The sequence below is a fragment of the Lycium ferocissimum genome, chromosome 11 (genome assembly GCF_029784015.1).
Source record: "Lycium ferocissimum isolate CSIRO_LF1 chromosome 11, AGI_CSIRO_Lferr_CH_V1, whole genome shotgun sequence".
NCBI classification, from domain to species: Eukaryota; Viridiplantae; Streptophyta; class Magnoliopsida; order Solanales; family Solanaceae; genus Lycium; species Lycium ferocissimum.
The window spans coordinates 24,644,415-24,668,310 of record NC_081352.1 but is presented as its reverse complement, the minus strand read 5'-3'; the positions used below and the strand labels follow the sequence as shown (position 1 = coordinate 24,668,310).

The 23,896-nt window shown below is 35.7% G+C and overlaps 1 pseudogene; it reads left to right on the top strand.

Moving 5' to 3' along the window:
* Window positions 1-410: 410 nt before the first annotated feature.
* The window catches only part of LOC132037089 (uncharacterized), a 44,406-nt pseudogene continuing 20,920 nt past the window's right edge, over window positions 411-23,896 (top strand).

The following is a 23,896-nucleotide window of genomic DNA, read 5'->3' as shown; positions in this document are numbered from 1 at the left end:
AAGTGTGGGGTCGTGTTGATGTGTGCGTTGGAGTGAATTGTTGGAAAAACCCTAGCTTGCTAAGTGAATGAATGAAAAATATTTTTAGGCTTGCTAGGTGTTTGTCAAAATGCCACAAAGAAAGAAAATTTGTTGTTAATGGGCATGAATGTTTCTACATGCTAGGTGGTGATTATGTTGTGAAAAATAAGTGTGGGGTGTAGTCTTGGGTTGAAATTGTTGTCATAAAAAGCGATGGCCCCGAGTGTCATTCGACTACCACCCGCACGAATTGGATAAAATGGGGTAGTCTGAATCCCCGTGTAAACACCACAAATTTGTTGTCACCATGAGTATACCAATGCTTTAAGTGTGGGGTGGACCCTCTTGATTATACGTTGGGCTAATTGGTTTGTTTGATTGCAGGAATAATGTCTCAAAGGCCTAAACGAGCAAATACGGGAAAAGCTCCGGCTGCCTCAAGTAGCCGAGCCAAAAACAAGAGGCCTGCCCCCGTAGAAGAGGATGACACAAACAATGCACCGCAGTTTGGGGCAATAGAACTGCATGGTCGCTACTGGTTCCAACACTTTGAGCCAGCAATTGCTCTTGCCCCCGAAGCTGCCATTGATGCGAATAAGCTGCGGAATAAGTTCCCGTGCATCCATATAAGTATTTTTTTCCTTGGGATATGGTTGTTTGGGACACACAGTTGGCCCCGCTAATATCGATATGGTTAAAGAATTTTATGCCAATTGGAGCCCGGGCTTGATTATGAAAAAGAGAGGGAGTATGTCGTCTCAATTCGAGGGAAACAAATTCCATTCTCATACCACACAATTAGCCAATGGATGCAATTCCCCGAGAAAGATTATACTCACTTTGAAAGGTTCTTGCGTAGGCCTAACTATAAAGCTTCACAACACATTGTGCTGGCCGGACTCCAAAGTTTTATGGGATAGAGATACAAATGGGCGACATAAAGTCCTTGAAGAGGAACAACTTTGTGCTCGATGCAAAAGTAATGCTTAGGTTCGTCAACTGTAGGGTCATGCCAACCACAAATGATACTAATGTGTCCAAATTGAGGTGTTGCTTGGTCTATTTTCTCTTGAACAATATGGACCTAAACATGGGCAAGGTTTTGTTGGTTGAGATAGCAAAAATGAGGAATCAGGGAAAGGGGAGACTTCTCTACCCCAGCATGATGTGCTGACCAATATGGGGGTCGATTTCGAGATGGCCCCCACTTGATAAGTCATTTGATATCACAACCATCAATCCTGCGAAAAGTGGTTCGTCCTCCCTCACGTCCGAGCAACGAACCAACTGTCTTGAACAGTTAGTGAGGATGTTATTTTCTGACTTGAAGTTGAGAATGGAGCGGGGGGAGGCAAGCATGGATGGGCTACTGATACCTAATTTTTGACCTCCCGTAATTTATTTCAATCACCCAGAGTCCCCGTATAATAAATGAGTGAGCTGAGCATTTTTAATAACCTTAAATGATCTTTATAAATTGCCCAAATCAATATTTCTTTCCCTTAAATTAATAAAAGGGACTTTCATGCATCATAAATTTATTTATAAATTGATGAATATTTTCAGGATATTTTATGAGATTTTGTTAAACTTAAATTTAACTAAAAAAAAGAAAAAGAGAAAAAAAGAGAAAAACGAAAAGTTCTTATTCAATCATTTAAAATTGCTTTCAAACACTTCTTTCCTTTTTTTTTTTTTTTTTTACCTCTGAAAGTTTGGATAATTTAAAATAATTTAAATAGTTTAAGTAATTAATTATTTAACCTTTTTTAACTCCTGATTTTTTAAGCATAATTTCCCTTTAATGATTTGATTAGGCTAGTTAATTAATTAAGTGATAATTATTGCAAAATTGAGCCCTTTTATATAGATATATTTTCCTTTTGTTTTGAGTTGGTCATAATTAATTTAATTAGTCCTCCATTTAAAGAAATTAGTTTGTTTTGCAAAATCAGCATGTTAGCATTTAATTTAAAATAATAGGTTTAGCGTAATTTTCAAAATTTGATTAAAAGGCCATAATTAAAATAAATATGTTGGGCCAGTTAATTAAAGCCATTTTTTCAGGTCCATTAACAACTTAGTCGACTTCTTAAAATTATTTTTTATAAAGTATTTTGCGACTCAATTTTCCCCGTGATTTAAATTTCCTCTAATTTTTAATTATTGATTGCTAGGAATTAAATATATCTAGCGTATACACTAAGTACACACACATGTATATGAAATATATGTGTCCACACTTAGTGTATACATGAAGAAGGGACCTTTTTAATTAAACTCGGATTGGACCGAATCCAGCCAAATAGGGCCGACCCGGCCCAAGGTCCATCAGAAATAAGGGGGTAACATCCACTCCCCCCCCCCCCCCCCTCCCCTTACATTTTCTTTTTCATACAAACACCCCCTAACACCCTCTCCCCCCCGCCCTCCCTTTTTTTTCTCGGCTAAACCCTAGCCACGCTGCCCCCCAAATCTTCCCTCTCTCATGCCGAGAATGGCAAAAACGCAGAACTAGCAAGGATTTCGCAGCTTTTGCACAACCAAAAGCATGAAACAATTGATGTTTCAACACTATTTTCACTCTAAACTATTCCAACGCAGTAATACCCTTTTGTTTTGCCTTTTTCTTTTAGATTTTTGAGTCAAATCTGCGGTTCTCTAAGAGGTTATTGTTTTATTATGTTGTATTTACTCGAATCCCATTGGTCGAGTGTGAATGGGCAAGATCGAGCAGAACAAGACTCAAATCTGGCCATGCATTCTTGTTTTTGTTAATCTGTATCGTAGATTTTGTTTACAAAGGTTATTGAATGAAGATTTGTTCGTCCCACATTGGTATTCTTAGGTTCCTTCACAATTGTGGGGACCTCTATCACAAGAACAAGTTTCAGAAGCCTAAAAAGCTAGAATTTAAGTCCAACTTGAAATTTAAGCTTAAAACGTATAATTTTAGACTTAAAACTCCCCTCTCGAGTTTGAGTCCCTCAGTTAGAAATTTTTATTTATTTTTTGTTCTTTTCTTGTGTGGTTGAGTTCAAGAGTTGGAAGCACAAAGGAGCTTTTGAGTCCCATTCTTGACTAAGGCTGCATTTAAAAATGGTTACTGTTGACACCCAATTTTGGCCCTCCCTTTTCGTTAAATTAATTTCACTATGCTTTTAGTCCTGAAAAATTCCCCAAACGAGTTAGGAATATTTGCACTAATTATTACGCTATTTTCCGAGATATATCTCTCTAAAGTTAAGAGCATTTTTATTGTTTCTTAAAAGTGACCAAACATCATATTTTTATAATTTAAAAAAAGGGACTAAAGATCATTTTTTTTATAATTAAAATCATTCAAAAAATAATAATAATGCTGATATTCGTATATCAATATTGGCATTGACATTTTTCCTTTAATCCTACTTATCACCGTATTAATCATCTTTTACTCTATTTTTTTTTAAGCTAAATACATATATTAAATTACTTGTGTCATAATTTATGTAGGTATGCATTTTGTGGGAATCAATTAAGACGAAGAAGCATATTTTAATTAATTGATTGAAATAGAGGGGGTTAGAAATTAATTCATCTACCTAAAATTTGGGCCAAATCCTATTCCTTTCTACAAAATCTGTGGCCCAAAAATGACCAACTGCCCCAGCCCAATTCCCCACTAAACCGACCCGGCCCAAACCCCTAAACCAAACAGCCCCTAAGTCTTTCATCTAACCAAATGACCCTCTTTCATCTTTAACCCAATAGATCTAACCAAACGATTCCTTCTCTCTTCAACCAGCACAACCCCCAACGCTGCCACGCCTCCACCCCGTCACTTCCGTCACGTCACCACCACCACGCCATCGAACCGCTGGATTAAAGTGGTCAGCGATACCACTGGCCTCATCAGTCGCATTTTCTCCCATCACCCATCTCCCTTTTTCTAAAAAATGGAGCTTGACGACTCATAAAAGGTCGATTGAGACCTCTGAGAACGGGGAAGAGCGAAGATCCATCAAATCCACCTGAAAAGGTGAAGTTCCGTCACTTTTTCGTTCATCCTTTCATTTTTCTGAAATTGCAGTTTTTTTTCCCCTCCTTTGATTCGAAATTCGAATGCAAAATCCCCTTTGAAGGAGCTGTTGAAACCCCCCTCAGCTTTGCCTATAAATACCGGCCTTTGAGGGCTGTGTTAAAACAAGTTGAACAATTAAGAAAATCCGACTATTTCATAAGTTTTCTTGATAGTTAAAAAGTCCCTTTTTTTTTTTTTTTTTCATAAGCCTTCATAGCTAATCAAATTCGTAGTTCTTCCTAAGTTTCTTAGAAAATCCTGTTTTAACTCATAAGTTTTTTTTTTTTCCTTTTGGCTGCATAATCTTGGTTATTCTCGGCTGAACAAACTACTTCGAGCGGATTCGGGGACTCGACGACGACAATAGCCTCAGCTCGCTGTCACGAAGAAGGTAATCCTCAATCCTTTTTATTTCATCTTATTTTAGTCTTTAATTCTGTCTATTATATGAGTGTTTTGGTACTTAGTGCCAGTTAATATATGATTAGCTTGGTGTAGATTAGCTGTAATCATATAGTGTCTAAACAATGAGCTTGGTGCACTGTTAGCATGGCTGTTAGTTTAGTTCAATTCCCTTTGGTAAAAGTGAAGTTAGTTATAGATTTTTTAGTTCAAGGGTTATTTATGTGGTATAACTGCATAAGTGCTTGTTACTAACTCTGTGGGATGTTTATAAGCTTGGTTTGGTTTGAATCAGTAGCATAGTAAATTTTAGCTTAATAGGTGTTGTTTGGATTACTCTGCTTTAGGCTCATTCTTGCCTAAGATCAAGATGATTTGACTAAGTATGAGTTAGTGGTTTAGAGATCATTCAAGTTTTGATAACAGTGTGTGATTAAAGACTATGGTTCAATGTGCCTGGGCATCTAAATGTCCATCTAGTGGTCAGCTAAACTTATGAAGAACTAGATCCAATTTATGGGTTTGCTTCCGTTTTGAATGTTTAGTTTTCATTTAAAAAAAAAAAAATGCACTCTATCTAGTTTAAGATTGTTGTAATTAAAAAAATTATGGTTCATACCTAAGATGTGTGTTTCTCAGAATGTTTCACTCGAAGATTAACCATTAAATACTCTTTTTTTTTTTTTTTTTTTTTTTTTTTTTTTTTTTGAATTTCATGACTAGAAAGTCCTAAATGCTTATGTCCTTGTACCTGTTTGTGTATGAATAGCAAGTTATGATTGGTGACCCTTCCCTGTACTCTTTTTTAGTTGAGTTAAAAAATAAGGTTTAACTTGAAGCCACTTTGGTTTCCAACCCCAAATCTCTGAATCATGCTCTACCTCTTTAAAATGGTTCTTCTTCTTTTTCACATCTTGTTTGCTGATCAGCTGAGAACACTTCCATAAGGAAATAAGACCTTTGTAATTAATGGGGTTCAAATAAAAAAAATGTGTTCAGTACTGTCCCTTATTTGATTCAGAGTAATAAGATCAGATCTGTTTGTGTTCAAATCCCTTTATGTGGCTCATTAAAATGTACACTAGATACCATGACTATAGGAAGCTTGAGTCTCTTTTCATATAAAATCACAAATTAGGAAAATGAGTTGAAGCATAAGGGACTCATTGATCTCCTTTCTTTCATGTTTGTTCTTGAGAACAACTCTGAAGATTGAGTGACTAGCTATTTATTTGACCACTGGAAAAGGATATGTATCTTGTTAAGGTGTAATATGTTCTTGTTCATCTTTAATAATGTGGAAAACATGTTGTTAAGCACCATTCACATTTTCTGGCTAGAAGTTCCAGTAGGTCACATATAATCATGCCATGGCCCTGTCTACTTGCCTATACCTGATACATGTCTTAATTTCTATAATGTGAGTCTAACATCCCTAATGACCATGTTATGACTCTTACTTATGCAGAACTAAGCCCTTTCAAATGACTTACCTACATTTATGCCTAAATTTGAATGAACTTTGAACCTTTGGTGACTTAGGAAATAATTGTGGAACTGCATTACAATATCAAGTGGGGAATACTATTTTTTTTTCTTTCCAAATATATGTATGTCTATATTGAAACTGTGGGCTAAAATGAATTACTCAGACTAAAATTTAATCAGATAAGGCCTAGAACTGATCTGTTGTGTTGTGTTCTTGGACTGAATTTTTCTTACGGGAAGTGAATCATTTTGGACAATGTTTGTGCTAACTTAGGTGCTAATAGTACACTTTGAACCAAAAATGCATTTGATTTTTTGTAAAAGAAAGAACTTGGTTTAAACCCTGAGCTATGTTCAATAATTCTGTGTTAAGTGCAAATAAGTCTCTTCTTTTGAAATCATATGATTCTTAACTGTTGTCATACTTGTAAATTGGTTTGAGGGTAATCCTATGTGCATGTTGTGTAACTGTGACCTTGGCCCTATATGCCCTTTGAATTCTATCTTGTTGACTTTGATTAAATCTGGGGAGTAATTGGGTTGTTGTCTAAGTAGCTTAGGATTGATATGCCTAAAATGACTAAATGTAGCATGTGTTTATTTTGTTTGGATTGCTTTGTTAAGTATTTGTTCCAACAGTAGATGTGGCATTGTCACACTTGATATTTGGTTTAGTCCTCTTCTTGTTTGTTGGTATTGTGTTCTGGTTTCTGAAACCCTTATCTGATATGTATGTGTAGCATCCTGTGTCCTTTGATCTCCAGTTATATCATTGAGTTTTTGACCAACTGAATACAATTAACTTCTACTGCTTAATACAGAAATTGTTTGTCATGATAAAGGATGAAATGCTATTAGTCTTACTGAACTTTTAAAACAAAACCTCTTGTAATACTATGTGAAATCTTAGCTCACATGCTTCATAACTCTCTTGTTCCTTTACTGTCCTCCATGAGTTTGAGCATTAAAACTGATTTTTTTCAAGTAACTACTTCAAATCAGTTTGCTTTTCTTGTAGAAATGAATTCACTACAAAAGGAAATGTTCAGTTTGATGTTGTTTCTAAATACTAATTTAAGAACTGTAGCATATGGCAGTAGGTTTCATAGTTTAGTTCAAATCTGTCGTGTTTGGGTTACAGAATAAGAGCTCCCTCCCCTAAAACTCTGCTTATAAAATTAAGTTCCTGAGGTTTAAAGGACAAAACACGCATTTTTGTTTCAAAGTCTTATTTTGAAAGCTGTTTTCATATATGACTCAGTTGAGAGTACTTCTCAGTTTAACCTTTCTTGTCCAAATTCCTTGTCGAACCAAGGTCTTGTGTGTCCTTAAACTTGATGGTCCTGGACACTTTGTGGTGATATGAAACTGTGGTGTATTTATTTGCTCCAAGGACCTGTATCTTGAAGCTTGCTTGGTAGGTTAAACTTAACTAATGTTACCATGATTTCCCCACTAAAGATGGAGATATTTGACTGCCTATGTTTGTTTTAAATCAGTGATAAGTTGCCTGCTTTGGTTCTCTCTCAGTATGTTTCTCTTCTCTCTTAAAGGTAGGCATGAGAAAACTTGGTTACACTTTCAGTTTGTCCTTCTGTTAACAAGCTAGCTTGGCTTCTTCATCTGCTAAGCATGCTTAGAAGTAGTTGAAGTACTGATCTAAAACTGTTTTGAGAGCAAGCATAGGTCCCTAGACCATAAAATGATTACATGCTAGTTCAAACCTGGAAATATGCCCCATCTTCACTTCATCTGAGCCTCTGTCCCTTTTTCTTCCCTTTAGTGTGTATCCTAAAGAGTAGTAGTGTTCTGTTTGGACTAATTCCTCGACTAAAAATGACCCCAGTTTAATCATACTCATATATTTGGAAGAGAAGATCACATGTGTGCTATGATCATAAAATCAGCATTCAATTATAGGGACAGGCCTTGAGTATTAAAATACAAGCTCTTAAGATGTATTGCATGTCTAATGGTCTGGCAATTAAAAATAGCTTAAAATCAGAAACTTTGAATTAGTAAAAGGTAAGCCTAGTCATCTAGGCTAGTATGCATTCTCTGATTGGAATACTGGTCCAGCTCTCCCTGTTTGGAATTCTAGGGAGATAGTAATGTAATATAAATGGCTATTGTTTGGATTTAGTTTGAAGTATAAATTATCTCCCTTTTTTTAGCTTTGTGTGTTCTATGATATGCTATTAAGATTCCAGTGGTGTGTCCTCCACAATGAGCTTCACAAGCTACTGACTCCTCTTGATGTTGTCTATATGCAAATAACTAATTTGAAACATAACTAGCTTATTAAAACTGTCCAAATTCAGTTGCTCTAGTGAGATTAGGTGCCATCTAAACCTTAACAATTGCTGGAGATGTTCTCTGAATATTGCTGAGTTCCGGTAGGTTTTTTTTTTTCTTCCAAATCTGTAGCAAATCTCTCTTCACTGTGCTATTCAGAACAAAAAAAAAAAAGGGGATGCAAATTAGTGTGATCTTGTAAGATGGTTACCTCTGTTTGAAGTAATGATTTCTTCAAAGAACTGCTGGACTAATAGTTAAAAAATATTTGACCTTTCCTTTAATTTAAAATGCTGGTCCTGGAATTGGTTAGGAATTTCATGAATACTATTGCTGTGATTTCCTTTTTCTCTAGCCAGCTGCTGTTATTGCTTGTTCTGGTTGGAATGACTATATGCTTTCTAAAAGAAAGATTGAGGGAACATCTTTTGTTGACACTTAACATCTTCTCTTCCATGTATATTTTTGGAACTTAATCTGGTTCTTAAATGATAAGTCAAGGCAATTCAGGGACAGGTTTAGCCCCTTCGATAGCCTGCCGTGCCAAGGTTCTAGAAACCTTTGGACCCTATGCCGCATTGAAAATAAGAGGGTGGTAGCCTCCTTTGTTGTTTTATCTTTTGAACTATGTGTTTGGTCTAATGTTCAAGAATCAGTCTCTAAGCCAAGTTTTCTTTCAAAATGCTTAGTTGCATGGTGTCTTAATCCCTTGGCAACTGCTTTCAAGTGATTAATTACCAAACAGTTGGTTAAGTTGTTAGTTTGTCTAAAGGTCTGGATTGTTGATACTCAAAATCAAGAATATGTTCCTCCATTTTGAGCGTAAATGATTTAATTTTTAAGATTTTGGAACACTTAAAATTTGCATATAAAAGGGTTAACAAATAATTATACAAGTAGGGAGAGTTGCCCTCTTCCTTAAGAAGTTCTCTGTAAGAGAAGGGCTTGAATGTAGGATATGTTTGCTGCTAGTTTTGTTATAATAAAGTCACGTATGGAGGAAGGATTAAGCATGCTTAAACAATAGCATATTGAATACCTGTTGAGTAGGAATTAATAACTGTATAAATTCCATGTCTTATTCATTGTGTTTCCTTTATTGAGATTGCTCCTGACTCCTTTCTTTTTCTTTATTGCATGAACACACTTGGGAGAATGTTGGAGTTATGGCAACTCCGATTTCAGCTCAGGCCGAAAAGCAGTAGCAGCAATGTCGTTCTCGTGTATAGCCGTCCCTTATTTTCATGTCGAAAGAGTCCACGTCCCTCTTCCTCTCTTGAAATTTTTTTCATCTTTTGTATTATTATACGTTATTTGCACCCTCTGACTAACGTTTTTATGGGTTTGTATTTGGAGGATTTTATTTCTTGTTTGTTTGTGAACTTGTGAATGCTCGAGCTTTGTCATTGGCCACTTTTCCTTAGATATAGATGTTGGTTTAAGGATAGCTTAGGATGAAGAAGTGACGAACGTCCCTTTAACTTTGCATATTTAACAGGTTATAAACATTTTCTAACTAATAGATAAGGCTGATTTTTTTTTCTTTTCTTTTTCTCTTCTTTAAAGTTAATTAACGTTTCCTTTTTAAATCCATTTTAACGAAATGAGTGATTTAAATAGGGGTTTCAAAAGGATAAGATGCGTATTTTATGGGTAATCATTTTCTATTTTATGCTAACATATTGAACAGGTTAGATTCATTAAATTTAAATGAGGAAGTTATGTTAGAGCCAGAGTATAGGGGCTCAAGCTATTTTACGAAAGCTATAAGGTAAATATCCCATTTTATATGCACGCATACATATATATATTATCTTACTTTCAGCAATTCCCTTAATCATCTTTTCATAATGTGTGTGTGTGTGTGTGTATATATATATATATATATATATATATATATATTATTCTCATGTCACAGAAATAGCTATTTTCAAAATATGACGCACCATATTTATACATTATCTTCTAATCCTCGCTTCTATATATATTATATACTAATCCTCTCATTTTCCATACTATATTATACAAAGGAAAAAGAAAAAAAAACGCATCACTATATATATATATATATATATATATATATATATATATCTCATGCACATTAACCACGCTTTTACAATAAACATATCACATGTATACATTAGTATCCTATAAAAATTATACACCTGCCTATTCTACATTAAACATACTATTCTAAACGTTATATATATTTTCTCACGCATGCATCATCATTACCTCCTTTACAAATGTGCATTTATTCACATAACATAATCATCTTAAAATCCGCTTTTCTTTTACAAGTCATTTGGAGGAATAGTTTCTTTTCACAGTGCTTTTAAAAAATAGGTAATAATAAATAATAAATAATCCCCCTCTAGTGTTAATTAAACTAAGTTTAAAGACTGTCCTCGGATAGGCTCTGAGGGATGCTTAACACCTTCCCCTCGAGGTAAATAAAACCCTTACCTAGAATTTCACAGGTTTCAAAGACTAAAAAATGAAGTTTACATTTTTACGAATGGTTTCCTAATATTTTCCTAAAATTAGGTGGCGACTCTGAAAAATTTACAAAACCAGAGGAAACATAGTCATAAGTTGTGAACTAGTTTTAATCCGTTAAAAATAGGTCATGACAGTTACACTTCAATCTTTTTATCTATTTTGTTCATATGATGATATGTGGTCTGTGTTGTTAAGTGTTCTGATTGATAGTCTTGTAGAATTATTTTGCCTTAGCATTGTTTAAATGAACTTGAAATAAATTCCTCCTAAAGATGATACCCTTACTAATTATGTACCTAGCCTGATATTTAGTTGTGTGTTTGAATTAAATGGCTTGGATTCATGTTAATCCTGTGCAAAAATGTGTGTGAGCTGTTATAGAACTGAAATGAGCCATGTTGAACAGGTTTGAGGTCTAGTAAGGGTCAATAGTGCACCATCAGTAATGTGTTGGAATAAAGAGTTTGCTTTAGCTAATTGGGGGACACATAGGGTATTATAGGACTATTTTAGCATTAATTTAGACTGTATGACCTCTTGATGAAGCTGTTTTTGTCCTAGACGTCTACATGACACACTTAGAGAATCACTACTTGATTACTTGCCTCTTAATGTGAAGATACTTATTTCTAAGAGGACTAGTGACTTAAACATATCTCTAAATGTTGTCTTATGACCTTTATTTTGAACTTTGAGTGTGACTATGACTTTCATCAGCCTAACCTGTGACATTCCTCTTCTAAAGAGGTGAGACTGCCATGCTCCCACTCTACTATTCCTAAGTGAGAATCATATTAACCCTGTGTCTAAAGAACCCTTGTAAAAAATGCTATGTTCATTCTTGATATTTTCCATGATTGATACTGCATTATTGCATAGGTACCATGACTTGAAATTCTCTGTGATTTGTTTATGTTTCTTGTTGACTTTTAAAGCTTTATGATGTGCAACAATTGGTATACCTAGATAAATGTGATGAAGAAAAGGATCAAATATATATATGAACTGATCAGGGATGCAGCATTTTAAATAGGAGTCTTATGCTCTATTCAGAGCTCAGTCTAGCTTATTACCTCATATTAAAAGCAAGTCAAGCTAAAATAAGACCTGTAGATTATGTATGCCTTGTTGAGAGACTGTAATGCTTAAAATCGCTATTTGACCTTTAAACTGAGTTTGACTAAAGATGGCAGCTAGCTTGTTGCTGACAACTTAAGTTTTAAATTAGTAAATATTGAATGAACCTAGCCTTAGTAAACTAGCTGTTATTAAGTTAATGTTTGAACATCAATCAAGGACATAACCATAATAGGAATAAGTTTAAAAAGAACTAAGCTAAGGCTATTAGAGGAAAGGGGGGTAGACTAATAATGAATGATTAGTTTATTAGGTTGACACTGCTTTACAGGACTGATCTACTTCAGTATTAAAACAAGACTAGGTAAATGGGAGGGAGAATGAAACCACCTCAGCTAGTTTGAATCTTGTGTGCATTAGTGAGAAGAACCCTGCATAAGTGCAAGTTAGTAAGTGATCTGAGTCAATCTTTTAAAGAGGCTTCCCTTTTAGAACTTGAGTGGAAATCTAAAATGCTTGCCATATACCTGTTTATGAAAATACCCTACTGTCTTTGCATCTGTATATTTTGGGGATTTGTTTATTTACCAGCTGACTCTTTCTTTCTTTTTTTCTTTTCTGTGAATCTGGTTGTGTCAAAGGCTTACAAGTTTGATCATGCTTAAGTATTAGAGGATCACTACTGAGAATCAAGGTTGGCCCAAGGCCATTTGGTTGCTTGTTTGCTTGAAATATCTTTGAGCCCTGTTTAGAGGTTCTGAATGCCTTAAGGTGAGAATTAACACTGTGTCCTAATCAACAGATGTGGCCATGCCACACTTAAGATTAGTAAGGGAAGTGAATCAAGTTGCTAATCTGAATCTATGTTTTAAATCATGAGATTCCTACATAGTTCTATTTGGAATAAAACTGGTTCAAGATTCAAAAAATGGAAATGTACCTAGTCTTCTTTTCTTGAATCATTTAAGTTTGGGTCTGAGTTTTAATAATTTGTCTAGATATTTAATTATCACTACTTAACTGACTGTCTCACATACACTTTTTATGACTTGGTCAAATGTAGTTTATAGTATGACATGACTTGCTAAATATTCAGACTAACTTGAGAAGGTTCTGTGAAGTTGAAATGACTTAAGGAACTTGCTAATGACAAGTTGACCTATACTAGGACTCTATATGATCTTTGTTAGGTCTTAGTGGTGAGAAATGGCTCTAGTTCTAGCCTAAATGATTCTGTCTGCCTATGTGTACATGCATGTGAACTTGCCAAAGCATTTGGTTGTGAATAGTTTCGGTGACAATGTTCCTAATGATTAGAAGGGATTAAGAGTGAGGTAAAAATCACATGGCCTAGAAGATCTTTTTTCTTGTTTAAAGGTGCCTTGAGAGAGGAAGAGGATCAAAGGAGAACCAAGTATTGCTTGGTTCACAACCTTTCCTCCACATAAAAGCACCATGGCAGTTCTATAAGCCCATGGTGGTGCATGCTAACTGTATAAATCTTTAGAATCCTATGGACTCTATTGTCAGAATCAAGGAGCCTAGATTAGAACCATACACTAATGAATAACTTATTAAAGCCTAGTAACGAGCCTAGGTGCATATATACATGACTGAACTAGACACAAAAGGAAGAGACTAAAGGTAAACATGAAAGATGAATAGTGAGGAAATTGAAACTGAATCATTAAAGACCATTGAGATCATGTGTATCCCTTTTTTCAAAGATTCCACCTAAGAGATATAGATGGTTTCTGTATTATTTCTATCTCCTCTGAGTTATACAATGTATAAGGCCTACATATCTCTCCACATGATGTTTTCATCTTATTAAATTTGACTGAAGTCTGAAGATCCACTTCTGTTGCTATGTTCATGTGTCTAGACCTGTCTGAAACTAATTTTCTTGTGTTGTACCTATCTGTTCAACCTGCATTTTCCCTCTTGCAAACATGACATGGGATATACTTTCTTTACTTGGGCCTGCTCTGGTTTCCTTTATATATATATATATGTATATGCAGTGTATATCTATGATAGAAACCCTTATTAGAATCTCCCATGTTTGTATATCTTCATGATTGGAGCTGTCAAGCTTATTTGCAAAGATTACTTCCAGTTTGTAATAAGTTATAGTCTAATGAATATATTCCTACCTCTTTTGTTGCAACTGAGTGGTAGCAATGGTACATAGTGTGGTATTGTCCTTTATTTTGAAATTGCTTTGCCTATTTCTCTATATCTCTGTTTTGAAAGGCCAAGTTGCTCAATTATATTTGGTCTTAAATGCCTCCTTGTGTTTGATTGTGGTAATGTTGAGGATTATTTGGAGTTGGTCTAACCTTCCCCCAGTGCCAGCCATGTCTGGGGTTCGTTGAAACCCCTTGAATCTTGCGCGACACTGGGAATAAGGATGGTGACAACCACCCTAATTCCCATTCCAAAATACTCAGTCCACACATCACAAAAATGCACTATGGATGAAATATTATGTTAGGGCAGTTTGGCCATTTTCATTATTACTATACATGTATACCTTCTATGTTATATGAAATTTTCTAGGGTCTAGTCTAACCGAATTCTTTTTCCTCTTACTCTTTGCACGACATTTGGGCCAACGACTCAGCCTCCCTATAGGGCCAAAGGCCTAATAGGACAATTCTTTCATACCTTTATCGAGTCCGAGGAAAGGAAAGCTAATATGTATATTTACGAAGGCCTAATCATGGGTGAAAATGATAAGAAGGCCCAGCCATGAGTGAAAATGGTCAAGGGGTTTGGTACACCCCAATTATTTTATTTACTACGCTTTTGATTATATGTGTTGTATATGTAAAAATTCACATTATATTGGAACCTAATGGTTAGACTTAGTCATTAGGTAAACGGTACCTAGGCCGTATAGTTGACTTTAAGCCCCATTGCGAGTTTTCAAAAAAAGAGAACCCAAGTTTCATTTGCCATTTTAACAAGGTTTAAAAAGGTTGGTCAAAAAATGAATTTCACCAATAAGGCTTTTCAAGAAAGAAGTACTCATTCTTAGCATGATATCGATTTTCAACTGTGCACATCTATTATTTTCAACATGGAAAAAAAATGTATCTTTTACACCCAGTGATCAAATGAAGGTCTTTTTACACAAATCACGATCATAGTTTTAAAAATGCTGCATATTTTTGAACAAACTGATGATCGTATTTGGACTAAGCCCACGCGCATAAAAAATAAAGTTTGTGGCCAACCCCACTTGAATCAACCAAGACACAAGTAAGGATTTTGTCCTAGTCCCTATTCCTCTTTTGGGAAATGAAACAAACAGGACACATATCTTTCGCTTGATCCTTGCATAAATTTTTTAAACCCAACTAAAATTCTTTTTTATAGTCATAATTTAATAACCTAGACAGATTGTTTAAAATGCATTCTCATATAATTGTAGACTAATTTCATGCTTTTATTGGCACAATGCCAAACCCAAAAACTGGACTCTTTTCAAAATTAAATAAGGCAAAAGACATAGATTGACCCCTAAGCTATACCCAAAAAGTCGATATCATGCTTAAATTTTACTAGTGACCTATTACACACCCAAACATTTAAAAAGTGAACTTATTTATCCCTTACAAACTGATGACCAGTTGTACAATAGGAAGTGTAACCCACTCTCTTGCCACATCAGTGCCATACCAGCGCCACCTTGGAAATTACCTAAATTTTAATTTTATATTCATTTCCTTTTCTTTATTCATTTGATTTTTTATTAATTATATTTACACTAATTAATCACTAATTAACCATTAAAATCCTTCAATAATTATATCTTCTTCATCACCACCACCCCATCTCACCGGAACCACCAATGAGCCACCACCATCGCCACCAGTTTCACCACCACCAATGGGCCATTCAGCTTCACCACCACCAATCCTCCAATAATTGTGGACAAATGAATTTGAACGGAGGGAGTATTAGTAATTTTACTACTGCTGCTGCTGTTACATCAGCAGTAGTAGTACCAGTCCACTTTCACCACCACCAATGTTACCAAAATTGGCATCCACCAACTCATATTCACATTTCACTACCACCCCATTTCTTCTTCATTCCCATCCTCCAAATTCATTTTTTTTTAATCCCATCCCCACCCCCTTTGCCTTTCCCCTCTCCCTCCTCCTTCTCCCCTATCTTCCGCCTTTCCGCCACTGCTGCCTTCCCCCGCCCTTTCTCCACCTCCTCCACTATCTTCACGCCCCCTGCCCCTTTCCTCTATTTTTCTCATCACATTGTTTAATTGGGCAATTAATTGCTACTTTCTAATTTCATTATTTAAAAAAAAAAAAAAAATCAACAATCCAATGGAGTTTGCAGAGATTTAGTAGTAACCTAAGTTTTAGGGTTACAAAATTCCAAGTTTTAATGTCTCCAAAATCTGAATCTTTACCGGTGAGATGTGGTGGTGGTGAGATGATTTGTGGCGGATGGAGCTCCATCAATGGCGGAAAAATGAAGAAGAAATGGGGGTGGAAGTGAGATTACAAAAATGAAAGAAGAATGGCGGTGGGGGTGGGTGGGATTACAAAAATATTAATTTTGCAATTAAAAAAAATGAATTAATTTTAATCAAAATGCGCCTTTTTTTTTTTTTTTTTTTTTTTTTTTTTTTTTTTTACATTTTATGCCACAGCAGCTCAGAGGGTATTATTAGTTCCACTTTTCATATATTAGGTGTGTAATAGGTCACTAGTAAAGTTTAAGTGTGATATCAACTTTTGCGGTATAGTTGAGGTATGTCTTTTGCCTTAAAATAATGAAAGGTTTTCCTTAATAAAAATAAAAATAAAAAAAATGGAAGGGGGACCGGGGGGGGGGGGATGCTTAATCGCAAAATAATAAGTAAGGCATTTTGACGTATATATATGATTAAACCGAACCAAGTGTGAATTAAGGCATGAACTGGAAATATATATATACACTTTCTACTATAACAAGATAACTCCTTGTTTTACAAAAACTATTTATTCTCATATATAAGAGGAAATATATTTATTTGGATATCATAAATCCAACCTAAAATAAGCCCATATATAAGGGAACTACACTCAATTCTTCTAAAAAACTTGATATGCAATAAAAGGACAGATTTTATAAGTACGGGAATTTTACACTAAATAAACAGTTCATGCAAATACCCACACATTGAAATTCGAAGGTCAACCGTATAGTACGGATCCTTAATACTAGGGTGTCTAACACCTTCCCTAGGGGATCACCAGAACCCTTGCCTAGAACTTTGGATTAAGAAGGTTTTTTCACGGTGTATGAATTTGAAGATTTTCCTAATTTCCTAAAAATTAAATGACGACTCTTTTAAAACAAAGTCTGAAAGAGCACCAACGTGTTCGAGGTAGCTTTTTCGAGCGCTAACCCTGCCCGCCAAAATGCGAACCGTAACAGATGGCGATTCCATTAGGGACTTAAAGGTTGTAACCATAAGGTTCCAATATAGTGTGGGTATAGTAGCTCTAACTATTTATATGTCTACTTTCCTGCAATTATCAACTGTCATTGCATTCATATCATAACTCCGCCACTCCTGGCATTTATTTTACATTTTATTTCAAAGGCGACTTCACGGAGCACGCGGTCGTATCTTCACTAAAAAATCAAATACTTCTTTTAGAATCGTTATGAGGCGGGGTTGGTTCGTGGTCGTCCAACAGCCCTAACGGTTCAGCCCCAGTTGTCCGCTGGGGTTCCCGGTCTTTCGTGAAAAACCCACTCTAGTAAAACTAGGATACAGCTAAGCCAAATCCCCACTGAATTAGAACATGCATACCTAGACGAGCTTTGTGTATCTCAGACCTACCTAAAGCTCATTAAGGAAGACCGCCCCGTGTCCGGATGGTATATGACCCGAAGAACACCGCATCTCATTTATATGCTATGTGGAAGTATGTTTAGTGCCTATGTGATGAACCATTGAGACTGTGGCTGCAACTGAAAAGGGAAATTGAAGGAAGTTAGATTTGATAAAGAATTAAAAGAAAGGAGCTACCTTTGCACCTTAATGAGGAAAGTTTTATGTGATGTTTCTAAAGTTGTTATCTTTTTCATAACTCCTTTCCGTATCTTTAGAACCCCTTTTGCTACAACATCTAAATTAAGTAGAACAACAGCTACTAAAAGGAGCCATCTTTTGGCTTTATAAGGAATGATTTATGATGTTTCTGTTATTATTTTTCTTTAAAATCTTTTTGATTGATCTGCCCACTTTTATCGAACTCGCAAAGGTAGCAAAAAAATAAAAAAATAAAAAATTCCTCCAACTGAAAAGGGAAACTTAAAAAGGTAGCTTTGATTCAAGAATTACAGGAAAAGAGAGCTATGTTTGCCCCTTTAATGAGGAAAGATTGATGTGAAGTTTCTAAAGTTGATATCTTTTTCAGTTTTAAAAGTGATCTTGAAGAGGCTAGCAATGTTTTCTATTGTCATTAGACTTTGTTTTCAGTAGACGACATAAAAGCTGTGTTAAGAAGAAGGGGTCCAAATAGTTTGGGATGCAAGAAAGTTATACTTCGTTCTGAGGTTTCATCTTTGTGTGGTGGGGAGCCAAATGTTGTTGCCTTTGTGGAGGATGAAGTTGCCAGTAAGGGAGATGCTTGTCATATTGGTGGTGGTGGTGTTGGTGGTACAAAATTCATTAGAGAGATGCAATTTGTTGGTGCTACGTTGCAACTTAGAGGCATAAATCCCATTGTTCAACCATTGGTGGACGTGCCTGGGAACATCCTTGTTTATAATGGTAATACCAAGGCATTTGAGCCATTTCCAACATGATAGATTGAAATGTACATTGGATTTCCTGGTTCTTGACTTTCTTATGTTTGATAAATTATATTTTCAACTTAAATGATGCTTTTGGGCAGTCAAACAATGTACACAATTTTGTAATAGTTGTTTCTCTGCACTTTCAAGCAATTGGCCTAATGCAAATTCCATAAAACAAAACAAAAAAAAAAAAAAACAAAAAAAAAAACAAAAAAAAAAAATTCTTGTTCGCAGAATCTCAACCAAGTTGCTTGCATAGCATCATGTCTGTCTTATATATCCTTCATTTCTGTCAAAATTAATCAGTTCCTTCTATAAGTGATGAAAATATTGAAACTGATGTTTTTATTTCTTACCAAAATTAATTACAACTGCAGTTTTGCCCCATTTGCTAAGAATCTTTTGTTGACTCTTGTTTGTTTTCCTGTGATTATTGTTTAGGTGAAATATTTGGAGGCATCCAAATGAGTAGTGATAGCAATGACACTGAAATTACTTCTTTCCAGAATCAAAGGACCATGGGCTTTGAATTATTGGCAGGTAACTTTTGGTGGTAAGTTTCTATTGGCTTATTCCAGCTGGAAAGGCTGTATCATTTTGAAACAAATGCTTCTCTGATATTGCTCCAGTTACTCTTCGCTCTAGAGTAGTTCAAAAACATTATGGTTTGGTCGAGATGCATTTGGAAGGCGAAGCCTTCTCGTTCACTGGCCAACAAAGGAGGACCCTCGGTTTTTGCTGTCTTCCGTATCACCACTTGCCTCTGAAAATGGAAGTTCTGGTAACAACTCTTCAATATCTCACTCACTTACTCATTTCTTTTAACATAACAAAGATTTCTTGGAGAACCTTGAACTTATTTTAAAGCAAAACATAACGAGTAAGTTGTCATTATTGTTTATGGTAACAACTATATTAAATTAGCAATCATCATGATTGCGCAATGTACAGCCAAGAACATTTAGTAATTAAACAATTAAAAAAAAAAAAAAAAGTAATCAAACATATCGTTCTGAGCTAAGCATGTTGGTGATTTAGTCGTCCCTTGTGAAGTTTGTTGCTTCATGGAAGTTTTAATTGAAAATCAGATGTTATACCCCGTACTTTGTACGTTGGAATATTCTAAGTTGATTGCGACAAGTTATGGACAAGACTTTTAATTTTCGGTTTTGTTGATTTTTTTTTTTGTTTTAATGCACAAGTTGCATGTTCATCGTTTCATTGGTATGGAGTGTTAAGGGTAAATTTGGAATAAGGAAAATTTGGGGTTAAAAGTGAATTATGGAAAGTTAAGATTTCATTAATTTGGGGTAGAAGTGAAATTTTGGAAACTAAATATTTCATGAAAATGGCCATATGTGGCCATGTGTGGGTGTGGGCCATGGCCACATGGAAGCTTATTATGTGTTAATAAAAGATGACTAATTAGTCATATTTATTCATCTTCACCCTTAGAAGTTTATAGAAACTTGGAGAAAAAAAAAAGAAGAGAAAGAAGAGAAAGGAGTTTTGCCATGGCAATGGAAAATTTGAAGACCAAGAATCTTCATCAAAAAAATTATTTCTTCTAGGTTTTCCACTAATTGGAAGGTCCTAAACAACATGAAGTGGTTGTTGGAGCAAACAAATCCCTTGTTCATGCAATTCCCAACCCTTGCCAAGTGAAGAACAAAGTGGAAAGGGTGAGTTTTAATCCTCTTTTTAATATGTTATGAATGGTTTGTGTATGTTGTGGAGTGTGAAAATGGATGAAATTCATGAATATGTGGTGTTGTTGTTATAGCCGTGTATGTGTGGTGTGTGGCCGTGTGTATGTGGTATTGTGTAGGAGTGGTAAATTAATTGTATCTAACATGTTTGGGTGTTGTCGTAATGTGGGAAAATGGATGAAAATCATGAAAGTTGTGGGTTGGTTGGGGTGGCCGAATATGGGTTGTGTTGTTTGGCAAAGAATGAACTAATTTTATTTAGTATGTTTTGGTTGTTGTTGTATGGATTTTATGGTGAAAATGATGATTTAATGATCCAAGTTGAAGTAGAGAACGTTTATGGGTTGTTTTGAAGATAATGTGAATTTAGTGTAGTTTCTTGTATTGTTAAGGTTAATGTTGTGAATATGTGGATTATTGGTGTAGTTTATGAATTTGGAAGGAAGAAAATGTATTGTTGTTGTTCTTATGGAAATTTGAGGTTTCGGGTGGAGTAGAGCATTAATTGGATTGTTTGAAATATTGTGCGGATTGTTGGAAATGTTCTTGAATCGTGTTTGAATGGTTTTGGATTGGTATTTGAATATGCGATCGTTGATATTAGTTTGAATGTATGAAGTTGAATTGAATATGCATGAATGTTGTTGAATTAGGTAGAAAGGAGTTATTAATGTTAGAATGCGTTTGGAATCGCTTATGGATATTGTTGATGTGGTTGTTGGTATTGTTGTTGGATATTTGGCGAGTTGAATTCTCGGGGTGTTGAATTCTGAAGGAAATGCTTTGCCCAAATTTCGTAAATAAAGTGCGAGCTTAAAATAGGATTAGAGGTGCCTATGACTAATGTTTAGTGTCTAATGACGTGTTGTAGATTTTGAGAAGCCGAGACTTGAGTTTGGATTAGCTTAGGGAGCAATCAAGGTATGTAAAGCTTATCCTTCTTTCCTTTTGGCATGTCTTAGACGGAAGTAAGTTATGACGTATTATGAGCTTCGGGGGAAATTCTATTCGTAAAATCCGAGCATGTTTACGATGCTTATTTGCTTCTTGATGTTGGCATCTTTATATGGTCAAGCTATGGTTTATATGTCTTTGTATGATTGGTTTTCAATGTTGCATAAAAAGTTTTATTTTCAAAAAGAGTTTTGTAACTACGAACGTCCGTAACTTTCACGTATTTTTAACCGAATGGCTTTGATATGCTCGTAAATGATTCTATGACGTATAATGACTATGATTTCCATAGGCGGGCCCGGATTGAGTTAACACTAGTCCGTGGGTCCCGCGACTTTTCTTTGTATAGTGCTAACGACTTTTTGAAAAGAACTTAATATGACTACCTTTCCGACCCCCGAGTATGAGTATATATTTATCGGTTGAGTCTGAAATAAGGATTTTTATGTATGTGATTTTGATACGTAACTATGGTTTCTGAAGTTCGGTTTGATATGTTCCCGAGTGATATTCAGGAAAGTCGATTTGACTACTATTTTGGCTTATAAATAACGATCGCTTTGATTATCTTTGTTGGGTCTTTGTAAGTGTTTTGCATTGCATATGAATTCCCATGATTCTGCTCGTGCATTTTGTTATTACCTCTTTTGCCGAGTCCCGGGCCGGCATGTGTGATATTGACCGCTGGATACTTGACCGCGGTATGTGTGATATTGACCGCTGGATACTTGACCGCGGTATGTGTATATGTGACATTGCCCGCTAGGTACTTGACCGCGGTATGTGTATATGTGACATTGGCCGCTGGGTACATGACCGCGGTAAGTGTATATGTGATTTTGACAGTCTGGATTATGATCATTCGGTTAATGTCGCTAATATGATATGTTTGATTTTCGGATATATGAGGCAAATGTTTTTCAAAGAAAGCGAAGCATTTCGGCATTCTGATTATCATATTTGTCTTCTGTACCTCTTATGTATGATTTGTATGTCAGATGCAAGCACTTTAGTATTCTGGCTATTGTGCTCACTTTCTGTACTCCGTACTTCGGTTATGACTTCGTTTTCTGTACTTCATGCTTTGCATACTCAGTACATATTTCGTACTGACCCCCTTTTCTTCGGGGGCTGCGTTTCATGCCGCGCAGTACCACAAATGAGTAGCGAGGTTAGCGTGTCGTTCGAGCGCCAGGATTAGCGAGCTCCGTTTCCTCGAGGTCCGCCGAGTCCGAGTGCTTTTGTATGGTATACGAAGTTATGGTAGAGACTTTTAGTACGTTGTCGTGTGTGTGATATGTCGGCTTGTAAGCGGCTATGTAAGCCGATGTATTACTATGCATTATGTTACGAACTTCATATGTTTACAGATTTCGTACGATGCTAGTTTTATTTGATTTGAACAAGATGGAAGGCATGTTTGTTTTCGAAAATTTTTTTTCATTATGTGCTTATGTCATGTTTTGCGGGCCCAGTATGATTATGAGTATTACGAAAGTTAGCGGGTTCGCTCGGCCCTAGGTAAGGGTCGGGTGCCCATCACACCCTATCGGATTAAGGGTGTGACATCAGCTCTCTCAATCCAAAAGTGTTTCTTTTGAGTTTTCGAGTTGTCTATTAGTTGGATAGAATAGTTGTTGGAAGAAAGTCGATATTGCTTGTTTATTGATAGTTCAATTAGGGGTGGAGCCAGGTGAAGCTGCGAACCCCTTTCACCGGAAAATTACAATCTATACAAGGTTAAAACTATTTCTTATGTATATATAGTAGATGTTGAATCCTCTTGATTCTTCGTGTGTTTACTTCTCTATATTGTGAACCCCGTAGTAAAAATTCTGGCTCCGCCTTTGAGTTCAATACTTTAAAAATGAAAATTATTTGACATTGTCTCCTACCGACATGAAAAGAAGAAAAAAAAAAGTGAAATATGGCAGCAATTGGTATTGTAGTCTATACAACAACATACCCAGTGTAGTTCTACATGTGGAGTCTGGGGAGGGTAGGATATACGTAAACCTTACCCTACCTTTGTGGGGTAGAGAAGTTGTTTTTGATAGACCCTTGGCACAACGACGCATTACTGGTAATGTAGTCTATGTCTCCTCTATTCTTCCTCTGTTAAGTGCAATCTTTTAACACATGGGATGCCTTGATCTTGCAGAATTTGCAGATGGAGGTGGAATAGCCAAAAAAGACTTCTGGGAAGAACTTCCCTGCGGTGTTTCCAGTTTGGCTATTGGTGCTTCAGGAATGAATGAAGATTTAATTGGTGAAGTTTCGAAGCATGACTGGACAGATCCAAAGCTTAAGGAGTTAATCACTTGGGAGAGAACTCATGTCAAACCAAAACCCAAGGACTTGCATGTTTCCCGCCAAAAGGACTCACCTTTGACTCCTTCCATTCTGATAGAATCTAAGTTAGGTCAATATCTCATAGTTACGCTGTTAATAACATTCATGCATTATATGTTTGGTGGATATAGTAATTGTGATTAAACATGTGCGTAGAGTCTAACTTGAGTACGATCTTCTTCTAATTGTTGACTATACAGATCGC